Genomic DNA, 11,717 nt, shown 5'->3' with positions numbered 1-11,717 from the left:
GTGTCATTCCATCTAGGGGCACAAGCTAGGGTGATCCTTTATCTCACAAAAGTTCACAGGAAGAGAGAGTGTATCAGATTCCCTACGGTCGGCAAGCAAGTACTTTTCAAGACCTTTTTATTGATTGAATGAAGCGTGTGTGTGTGTGTATATATATACAAATATTTCGGTAGGCCAAAAAAAGTAAAGGGAACTAAGACCGTAAAAATAGCCTTCTACTCCCTTCTTTCCTTATTTCATACTATGCTCTCAAGCTTTAAGCAGTGTCATGGCTCAGGTGGAGGGAGAAGGACTAATTAAATGGGTTCGAGCTCGTAACTGGACAACACCAGTTACACATTTATTGTTTACGGATGATTGCTTGCTTTTTTCACAAATGAAACTAATGGAGGTATGTCGTTGACAACATTGCTTAGATATTTATTGTAAGGCAAGTGGCCAGACAATCAATTTGAAGAAGTCGTATCTCTTATTTGGCCCTAATATTCTCCTTAAATTTAGACGATGGTTCTCTCATATTCTCAAGGTCTCTTATGTTAAGGGACCAAGTAAATAGTTGGGCCTACTAGCGTCTTTTGGGGTCTCTAAGATTATGCTTTCCAGGACATGTCAGAGAAGGTAGGGCAGCATTTTAGTGGGTGGAAAAATTGATTGTTACCTCCTGCTCGAAAGATCATGATGAAATCAGTAGCCTTTTCCTTATTCAATTATGCTTGTTCCCACTTCAAGCTTCCTGAGACCCATCACAATATAATGAGAAATTCTGCAATAAATTTTTGTTAGAGAGATGGTTCAGATAAGAGGAAGATGCATTGGGTCTCTTGGCTACTACTTTTTCAATCAAAGAGTAGAGGATAGCTAGGGTTTGGGGTTTTGTCCCTACATAACAATGCTTTGTTGGCTAAGCTAGCTTGAAAGTTGTGGAACAAACCAATGTTACTTGGGCATGCTTTCTTAAAGCCATCTATTTTCAAAATTGTAGCTTTTTGGACCCCTAGGCTCTAACCCATCATAGGCATGGCAAAGCATTATAGAGGGACGCAAAGTACTTAAAATTGGTTTACTTTTGGAACAAGAGAAAGTATTCAGATTTTGCGAGACAATTGGTTGTCTATCCTTCCTAGTTTTAAACTTCAGTACCCACCATTAAAAGACTGCCCCTTTGGATTGGTAAGTGTCTTATTGATCAGGAAAATCGAACTTGGAAGAGACCCATCATAGACTGATACTTCCGTCCTACTCATCGGGATACTATCTACCAAATTCAATTTAGTTTATTTTCACTCAAGATAAGAAAGTGTGGGGAACATCAAGGCATGACATTTTTACAATTAAAAGTGCTTACCACTTGATAAGAAACTTATGGAATGCAATGGAGGAGGCCAAACCATCAACAGCTACATCTTATATATGGAGTGATGTCTTAACTACATTTTGGAAGGAGATATGGAGCTGTAACTTCTTACCAAAGATCAATAGTTTCATACGGAGAGCTTACACTGATGGGCTACCATCGAAATCAGCCCAACAACATCGACATATCCCGGTGAAAGGATTGTGATTTGATTTTGGAATGTTCAAGATACCTCTTTAGTAATCCTGAGTATTGTATTTATAAGAATCTTTATAGAGAATTTATAATGAGATAAAATAGGTAAGTAAAGTTGGAGAGATAAGGATGAATGGTATAATAGAAGAGATAAGAATAATTTAAATTTGAATTAATTCAAATTCAAATGTTTAAGATAATAACCCATGATTTAGTCAATCTAATCCCAAATTATTCTCTTCCAATTTACTCTCGTCTATCATCCCCCCTCAAACTTTGGACTGGTAGCCACAGTAGTTTGGAGCGTAGCTGATGGAACTTGGCTGTTGGGAGACCTTTTGTAAATATATCTGCAACTTGAGTCTCGGAGTGGACAAACTTCACTTGAACCTCGTTTATGACCATTAGATCCCTTACAAAATGATAGTCGACCTCTACATGCTTGGTTCTAGTATGAAGAACTGGGTTCACTGCCATTTGAGTAGCGGATAAGTTGTCACAATAAACCAGTAGTGGTTTTGTCATTGGCACCTTCAAATTATTTAAGAGATAGGATATCCATAGTAGTTTAGATACAGTAACAGTCAGAGACTTGTATTCTACTTTAGTGCTTGATCTTGAAATAGTGGGTTGCTTATTGGATGACCAAGAGATTAAGTTGTCACCAAGATATGTGCAGAATCCACTAATGGAGCGTTGTGACAAGCAACCAGCCCAATCTGCATCAGTATAAGCACCAATGAGATTGAGTGAAGTTGGCTTGAATGTAATTCCAGCTCCTATAGTATGTTTGACATACCTTAAGATCCATTTGACAACATTGTAATGGTCAGTGGTTGGGCTATGCATGAATTGACAAACTTAATTTACTGCATATGACTGGTTTGGCCTTGTCATAGTCAGATATTGTAAAGCCCCGACCACTTAACGATATTCATGAGGATCAGATAATTTTTCACCAACATTTGCAGAAAGCTTGGACCCATGTGCTACCGGTGTGGTACACGGTTTACAGTGTGTCATGCCGGTGCTTTGCAGAAGGTTAATAGCATATTTGGTCTGACTGAGCATCAGTCCTTCTTTTAGACATTTGGCCTTGATCCCCAAAAAATAGTGTAAGGTGCTAAGATCAGTCATAGCAAACTCTTTGCTAAGTTTTTGTATGACTGTGGAAATTAGGATCTTATTATCACCTGTTAAAATGATATCATCGACGTATGGCAACAAGATGATGAGCCCTGATGTTGACTGAAAAGTAAACATGGAGGTATCTGCTATGCTTTGAATGAACCCTTCAGCTAGCAAATAATTCTTGAATCTTTGAAACCATGCACGAGGTGCTTGACGTAATCCATAAATAGCTCTTTTGTAAATGGCACACATGAGAAGGTTTCTTAGTATCAACAAAACGGGGTGACTAGTGCATATAAACATTTTCCTCTAGGGTACCATTTAAGAAGGTGTTTTTAACATCTAATTGATATACCTTCCAAAAGCGTGACACTGCAATTGCTAGAACAGTACGAATTGTGGCTTCCTTCACAACTGGGTTGAAAGTGTCACTAAAGTCAAGTCCTAGTTGCTGGTTGAACCCTTTAGCAACAAGCCATGCCTTGTACCTTTCTATTGAGCCATCACTCTTTGTCTTGACCCGATACACCCATTTGCTTTCAATTATATTCATGCTCGGTTCATGTGGTACCAATTTCCAAGTATTATTTTTCATAATAGCTTAGTATTTGGCATCCATTTCGGCAACTCATTGAGGTTCTTTTGAAGCAACCTTGTATGAAGTAGGTTCGGTGAAGATAGGGTTTATGGTGGTAAGAAATGCTTTGGATATTAGATGGCGAACTGTGAGAAGGGAAAATTTAGGTTTTGGGAGTAAGGAACCTGTTTTGCTGCGAGTTACCATTGTGTGAGATGGTGGTGGTTGTTGGGGTTGATTGGGCTGTGGTGGTGGTTCTTGTGATTGTCTAGGACTAAGCTATTGTGGTGGATCTGGTTGTGGTGTGGGGTTGGGTTGGGGCGTTGGTTGGCTTATGGAATTTCTGTTTCTGCTCGTGTATATTTTGGTGTAAAGGAGTTTGGTAAAGGGACGGGTAGATTGATGGTGTTACCATTAGTTGATTCCTTTTGTGGGGGAAGGGGTTTTGAAAATGAAAAATAATGCTCATTGAATGTGACATGGCATGATATGTAAACTCAACCAGTGGAAATGTACGAAAAATAGTATCCCTAGTGACTGAAACTGTAACCAAGGAGCACACACTCTAGAGATTTAGGAGAGAGTTTATTGTCACTGTATGGTTTTAGATTTGGAAAACATTAACACCCAAAGACCCAAAAAATTGTGTAACCAGGAGAGGATTGAAAAAGAATTTCATGAGGGGATTTATTCTCTAAAATTCGAGTTGGTAACTTGTTAATGATGTGAACAACTGTTGTAAACGCTTCAAGCCAATATGTTTTTGGCATACTTGCTTGAATTAAGAGAGATAATCCCATTTATGTTATATGCTGGTGTTTGCGTTTGGCAACACCATTTTGTTCTGGTGTGTGAGGACAAGAGATGCGAGAAACGATTCCACAGTCATCAAGAAAAGATTTGAATAACCCCTTTGTAAGCTCAAGAGCGCCATCGCTTAGAAAATATTTAATTTTGGCGTTGAAAATATTCTAAGCCATTTGTTTAAAAAACTTGAAACAAGATAAGACATCAGACTTGGATTTCAGGGGATAAAACCATGTATTTCGACTGTAGTCATTAATGAAAATTACATAAGAGTGATATCCACTGATTGATTGATGTCTAGTTGGACCCCAAAGATCACAATGAACAAGCTGCAATGGCATAATAGAATTACTGAAAGATGAGGAAAATGGGAGTTCATCACGCTTTCCCAGTTGGCATGCAACATAAACATTATTAAGAGGAGGTTTGTCAAAAAGAATTTTTGAATTCTTGTTGTGCAACTGATTGAGAATTTGAGGAGATGGGTGACCTAACCGACGATGCCATACTACAGCAAGAATTCTTTTGTTAAAGAAGGCCATTGAGTGAGGCATAGAATGAGACAATGTGTATAAGTTATTTTTGACTGGCGCCTTCAGAAGAATGGTTCCCGACTTCAGATCCTTAACACAAAAACCCCATGGGAAAAATTTAATAGAGCAATGATTGTCACGAGTCAATTGAGAAATTAAAAGTAAATTAGTGTAAAGACTTGGAACAACCAAAACATTTTTAAGAGTTAATGGTTTGGACAAAATAGGTAATGTAAAAGACCTAGAGTGTGAGATAAGAGCTTTCATACCATTACCGACAGTAACTTAATCAGTTCCAGAATAATTGATTGATTGTTGAAGAAGAGCAGGATCAAAAACCATGTGAGATGAAGCACCAGTGTCAGGGATCCATTGAGCATTATTTGGGTTTGATTGTGGTGGATATGCATGAAGACTAGCAAAGGGGGTTTGAGGAGGGTTTGAATTTGGTGGAGAATTAGTACTGTTTCGGCTAGTATGGTAGCGGAAAAAGAATCTATTGGCAGTATGACCAAATTTTGCATAGATTTGGCATTTTTTATTAGAGGTATTGGATTTAGTGTTTGGGTTTGGGGTTCAGTTCAGGTTAAAAATGTTTTGGTTGTTGGTTTGTATTTGATAGGGAGTGGTGTTGGATTGGTTATAGCTATTGTTGGTGTTGGTTTTGTTTTGGCTTTTGTTTGGCTTGTATTGGTTGTGGGTATATAATGCAGTCTGAGAATTGGGATTAGGAAGCAAGGGTTGGTTTGTGGTGTATCCACGATGTAAGCACTGCTCATGGGTGAGGAGCTTAGCACACAAATCCGTGAATGTCACAGGAGGGGTCATGTTCTCAATGGTAATAATGAGGGTGAGATCTTCCGAAGTTAATCCATTCAAAGTGTATCCAACAAGATCCAAATCAGAGAGTTAATCATTGATAGCAACAAGACTGTCAGCATTCTGTTTGATCTTGTTGAGCTAGTCTGTAATGAATGATGAACCTCGAGTAAGAGTTGGAAGCTCTTGTCGAAGGAAGGTGTTGCGGGTAGTGGACTGTTGTTGAAATAATTCTGCTAGAGAGTCGCACACTTGTTTGGTAGTTTCCAAACCAAGAATATCGGAAGATAGAGATTCACTAAGAGTGGCATTGAAACAGGCTCGAACAAAATGATTCATCTTTCGCCAAGAGACGTATTCAGGATTTGGTGTTGATGTTTGTTCCTGGGTTGTGGAGTTGGTGTTTGTAAAAAGTTTGGAGGGAACTGGGATTGAGCCATCCACATGTCTCAAACAACACGCAACTGATGAAAATGGATTCAAGTTGTTCCTTCCAAAGTAGGTAGTTGTTACCATCAAGTTTGACAGCAACAAGGTTGGCAAGATTAGTAATGGGAAAATGTTTTGGGGTTGTTGTAGTTGCCATTAGAGAAGAGTAGGAGGGGGGGGGGGGAAATAGGAATCAAAGTTCTGGAAAAAAAAATTCAAGGCTGAGATACCATGAAAGGATTGTGATTTGATTTTGGAATGTTCAAGATACCTCTTTGGTAATCCTGAGTATTGTATTTATAAGAATCTTTAAGAGAATTTACAATGAAATAAAATAGGTAAGTACAGTTGGAGAGATAAGGATGAATGGTAAATAGAAGAGATAAGAATGATTTGAATTTGAATTAAAATGTTTAAGATAATAACCCACGATTTATTCAATCTAATCCCAAATTAGTCTCTTCTAATTTTTGTTATGGGATCAACAAAAGTGTTTGAACTCTCTAAAATTGAGTCTCTGAGGCGTCCTTGGCCAATTTAGGTCTTTTTATCTCTCCTATCTTATTTTAATTAATTATCTTAATATTCACTTTAATTAGTTTAATTGGCTTGCTTAATTAATTTAGTTAGATTATTAATTTTTTTTTTCATTTTAATTAATTAGTTTTAATAATTTCATTTCAATAATTTAATTATATTAAATAATTAGAAATATTTTCTTTTCCCTTATCTATTTAATTAATTTTAAATAAATGTAGATGATTAAAGTATTTAATCAATTAGAAACCCTAATTCGGGTTTCAGCCTAATATATTAGGTTTTGTTAGGTTTAAAATAATTAACTTAATTAAGGTTAGATTAATTTAGATTTAGTTTAATACAATGTACATACCATGTCTAGTATAACTTTACATGATTTCTAGAATTGCTATATCGCCTGGGACAAGTTTAGTATAGTTTTACCTACTTTCTCACATGCTTTATGATGCTTTCTAACCTAGCTTCCTAGATTAGGGCTATTTGCTTTTATTCATTATACATGATAGTATATAGGACTGATAACTAAGCACATAGGTATGGTTTAAATAAAAGGAAATCGGACCCCAACCAAGGAAATTAGGTATCTAACTCCTTCCCAGCTCGTAACATTGAAACGTATCCAGGGTAGGGGTGTCAACGGTTCGGGTTGGTGTGGTTTCGGTCTGGTTCCACCGGTTTTGGTGTGACTTTGGAACTAACCGAAACCGCCCCATTAAGGATTTATCGATTTCGGTCCGGTGTCGGCTTCGGTGCGGTTTGGGTTCGGGTTGTATCGGTTTGGATTTATCAGGTTCATTTCGGTTTGGATCGGTTTTTTAAACCGGTATGGAGCCATTAGCTTGGGCACTTGGGCTTGGGCACTTGGGTTTTGACAGGTTGAAGTTGAATAGTTGATAAATGTTGGGCTTGGGCACTTGGGCTAGTGTTGGTCCGGTTGGACACTTGGGGCTTTGGGCTTCTCCCACTTGAGTGTTGGCCCACTTAGGTTAATGAGTTTTAAGTCCGGTTTTATCTCAGGTCGGTTTGGATCGGTTCTGGTTTCGATGCACATTTCCGGTGTTTCCGGTGGCCCAATGGTCTAACCCGAACCAAACCGAGACCAGATTCAATTTAAAATACAAACTGAAACTAGCCCGATAAGCCACCGGTTCGGTTTGGATCGGGCTTAATCGGTTCGGTCCGGTCCGGTTTAGATATTGACACCCCTAATCCAGGGATCTAGGCGAACTGAAGCCTTATCCATTGAAGTTCATTCTCTCCTAAAGGGAGGAAGACATTTATGGGTTCTAGACCCTTATCTAAGTAGTGACTCCTAGGACCCAACATACATTTATCCACTCCCAACAAAAGTGAAAGCCAATCCCCCTGAGGTTAATGACATGACATGACTTGTGATTTTGAGCTATTTCATATATACTATGTTTATATTCTTAGTTATTACATTTTTTTTTTGTAAATATTGTACTAAAATTTGCATCATGTCATTGTGTTCAAAGTGAAATTTTACAAGGGTGTCCACTATTATGCCCTAACTCTGAGCAATCATTCTAAACACTTTGAGTTTGGATTATCCCCGCTTCTTGCATTTACATTACATGGTATCCATTTAACCTGTGGCATAGCTATATAATTTCTTATGTAGATTTGGATATCCCACATTAAAAGCACACAAGTTGATATCGTACTCTTTTAGCCTCGAATACAAATTAATTAGTGAGGGTGTTCTATGGTGTACTTTAGAGTATTTATGTACCCAAAAAGATGATATGATCAGCACTCTAAGATCGATTGATTGAGTTATGTATTCCCCTAAGAGTATACAATAGAATAAAACCTTGTACCTTCGACTCACTCACTAGATGGGTGATAGGCATATTGATTTTTTATTATATTACTTTTGTCAAGGGTGTTCTCAAAGGCACAACATATGAATACCTTCGACTCACTCACACGGGGTGTTTAGTACTTTTCACTGTTTTCAGTGAAAGTTGAATGGTTCTTATTCAACCCTGGTATGACCCGATTTATACGATTATGAGATCAGTATGGGCCCGCGGAACTAGCCAAACCGAAAACCTGGATACTCGTCGTTAGTAAAAAAAAAAGGTTACTAGTCAAGGGTAACATTATGTCCCAAAGCTACCATTTTCATGCATCATATACTTGGATAGACCATGTTATTGAAGTATGCCACAAAGCTAAAAAAAATATTATAATTCCTTTTGTTTGTACATTGATAGAGTATATGATGCATGTGTGGGCTCGCCACACAACCTGATTAACCAAGAGTAGCCCAATCCCGCTCGTGTAACTTGTCCAAACCAGGCCAAGGTGTCACAATCATCCCCTATCCTTCCTCTCCCAACGTCCTTAAGCTGAATCCCACATGGTAGTTTCCTGTTAGTGTTGGCATGGACCTCACAAAGAGATTAGCTTTAGGATGCCCCAAACCATTTGAGTAGATAATTGCAAGCTAAAATGACTAAATGAAGCAGGTGATGGCTCAACGTTATCTTTCAATGAATCAATATTCCCAAGCTCAGGCCAAGGTCAACATGGCACCATCACTAGAGAGATCATTGTCAGGCATTTTACTCCATAGAATCAAATAAACAACCCCATAGTGTTAAGAATACAAGAATCATAAAAGAGATCAACCATGGGTGTAACCCCTAAACTAAGACCAATGATTTTCCTGGATCTTAGAACACATAAACATGTAGATTTGCCTCATCTATGATAATCAATGGGAATAGAGGAATACATGTGTCTAAGTTTAGAAGCCCCATGAGTATTGATCACGAACCTTTGTCCCATGTGCTTGAAGATCGGTCCCATGAAGATAACAATGAAGAACTTCTCAATGGATTTCTATCCGTAAAGATCTTCTGCAACCTTTCACCATTGGAATTCTGTCATATATGCACTACTTCTATGAGAGGAGTCTGTGCTTCTAAAACCATGAAGGTGTTAAAGTGACGGTTATAAGGAACTTTAGCTTCTATTTATAATATAATCCCTAAAACCCTAATTCATTCTCACAATGGATTGGGCTAGGTATATCCCACCTGGGGTGAACTAGATTAGCCTGGGCCAAATAAATTATCAGTCTGGATCAGTTAAGCCCATAAAAACCCAACAATCATACCAAGGCTATAGCTATAGATATTGCACCTGAAGCACCTCTAACTATGACTCGACTCCCTCACAGGTTGGTGGTGGAGGAAGAGGATGACAATGTTGTGTGATGAGCGTCCCCTAGGAAATACTGGAAACCCAACAGGGAGAGAAAATTTAGAAGTTTGAGCATGTTTTTTGAAGTAGCATGACTAGTCTCGCGAGCCTATATTGCTCCCATAATCGTATGGATTAGGTCATACTGGGGTTGAATGAGAACCATTCAACTTTTACTGAAAGTAGTGGAGATCACTAAACACCCCGTGTGAGTAGCCCCAATGAGATAAGAAGAGTTGACTCCTAAAAAACTATTGAACTCTTCTTCTCGCACCTCAATGCCTTACCAAAACGGCTCAAGTTACACTGCTTGCTAGCAGGGAAATCGAATTTTTGGGCCAAGTAGTAACAATTCTCGCATTGAGATGCCTCACCAAAATGGTTCAAGAGTCTTAGCACTCAAGAAATTTGCGGCTTGCAGCTTATCCTCTTCTTCGAGTGATTCTCACTAATTTCTTCTTGGAAAACCCTCCAAGCTTCTTTCGCTCAAGTCCTTGACTAAAGCCACGTTGGTTCATTGCTATTGAGACTCTTTAAATACTCTGTTGTTCTTTGCCTTCACCCACAAGCCCTTGCAATCTTCTTCGAAAGATATCTTTGCAAGATTGAAGTCATGGCTTGAAAATTTGAAACTAAAATATATTGTAGTTGGTTTTATAAAATTTCAATTGTTGTTGTAATTGCACCCTCAAAAAAAAAAAAAACACTTGCTGTAATAAGGGTTATTTTAGTCATTGTGAATTCTAGCTATCTAAATATTACAGCTTTTTTTTTTTTTTTTTTCTTCTTAATTCTATGACTTTTTGTATCAATCATTGTGTTTTCTCTGATCGAAGTCCTTTTGGTTTCAACGGTTGAGAGCCTCAACATTAAATCTTTGAGAGAAGTCATTTGTAACCAAGGGGCTATCATTTAGAAAATGAAAAATCTCTGATGTAAGATTTAGTTTTTGTTTGGTGTAAGTTGATTCTTCAATACATCGGTTATTCTATTTGATTGTAATATGTATGTTTGATTGTAATATGTAGGTGCTTGAGAGCTGAGACTTTGAGATCTTAGACATTGGGAACATGTTGAGCAATGTGGTTTAAACCGTTTTATGTGTAAACATTATGGACTTAATATCTTTGGCAGTTTTCAAGAGTGAACGCTCATTTGTCTATCAAATTTATCCCCAAGTGCCTGAGCACATTAAAACTGATGCCCTTGTAGAATTTAATTTGAATATATCTACTAAGAAGAAAAAGAGTGATACTGTAGAAAGTAGAATTGAATCCACAAGCAACACTTCAATTATATGCCTTAGGGTAGGAGCACCCTCTAACGGGTACAATAACTTGTATTCCATATGCTTGCAAGAGTGGACTAATTCCTAAGGGCCGTTAAGGACCTTTTCATGAGTATTAACATGATCAGAAAAAGAATTGTTAAGGTAATACTTAGCCTTAATAATTCTAGCCAATAAATCTTGAGGGTGAGACAAATAACCCTCTAGAATTTCTTTAAGTTATTTACATAATCATATTATTCCCATCCTTTTATTCCCTTGCAACCAAACATAACAAAACAAACTTTGCCACTGCATCTCAAATAACAAATTTGACCTCAGTCAGCACATGTCAGCTTTTGTGAAGCTTTAAAGTAGATATTATTTTTTTACCCAAAAAAAAAAGAGTTGATATGGTTCTCTCGAGCTAATTTCAGTCCCAACTCCCAATAGAAAGATGAAGTAAGACATGCTGGTTCAAAAACGAACTAGAGCATCATCTTGTCAAGGTCAGTTCTTACATTTGAAAAAAAAAACTAGGTGCGGTGAATTCAAAGTTCAGACTTCAACTCGCAAAATCTAACGAATTGCTCAGACCTTCTAACAATTTTGTGTTTTTATTTTTTAAGCAAAGTATTTATCTTGTTATGCATGGGAAGAATACAATTTTTTTATTTATTTATTTATTTTTATTTTTTTTTGGTGAAAGAAAGACTACAATTTTTTACATAGGAACTAATGTGGATGCTTTAAATTATCTAAATTAATGAAGTTTTTTCCCAAAAAAAAAAAATTCACAAAATCTAATCTTTTCCTTTTTTTTTCTTTTTT

Source organism: Macadamia integrifolia, chromosome 13, assembly GCF_013358625.1.
Source record: "Macadamia integrifolia cultivar HAES 741 chromosome 13, SCU_Mint_v3, whole genome shotgun sequence".
In the NCBI taxonomy this organism is placed as follows: Eukaryota; Viridiplantae; Streptophyta; class Magnoliopsida; order Proteales; family Proteaceae; genus Macadamia; species Macadamia integrifolia.
The sequence above is the reverse complement of the archived record's forward strand: the minus strand, read 5'-3'. Positions refer to the sequence as shown.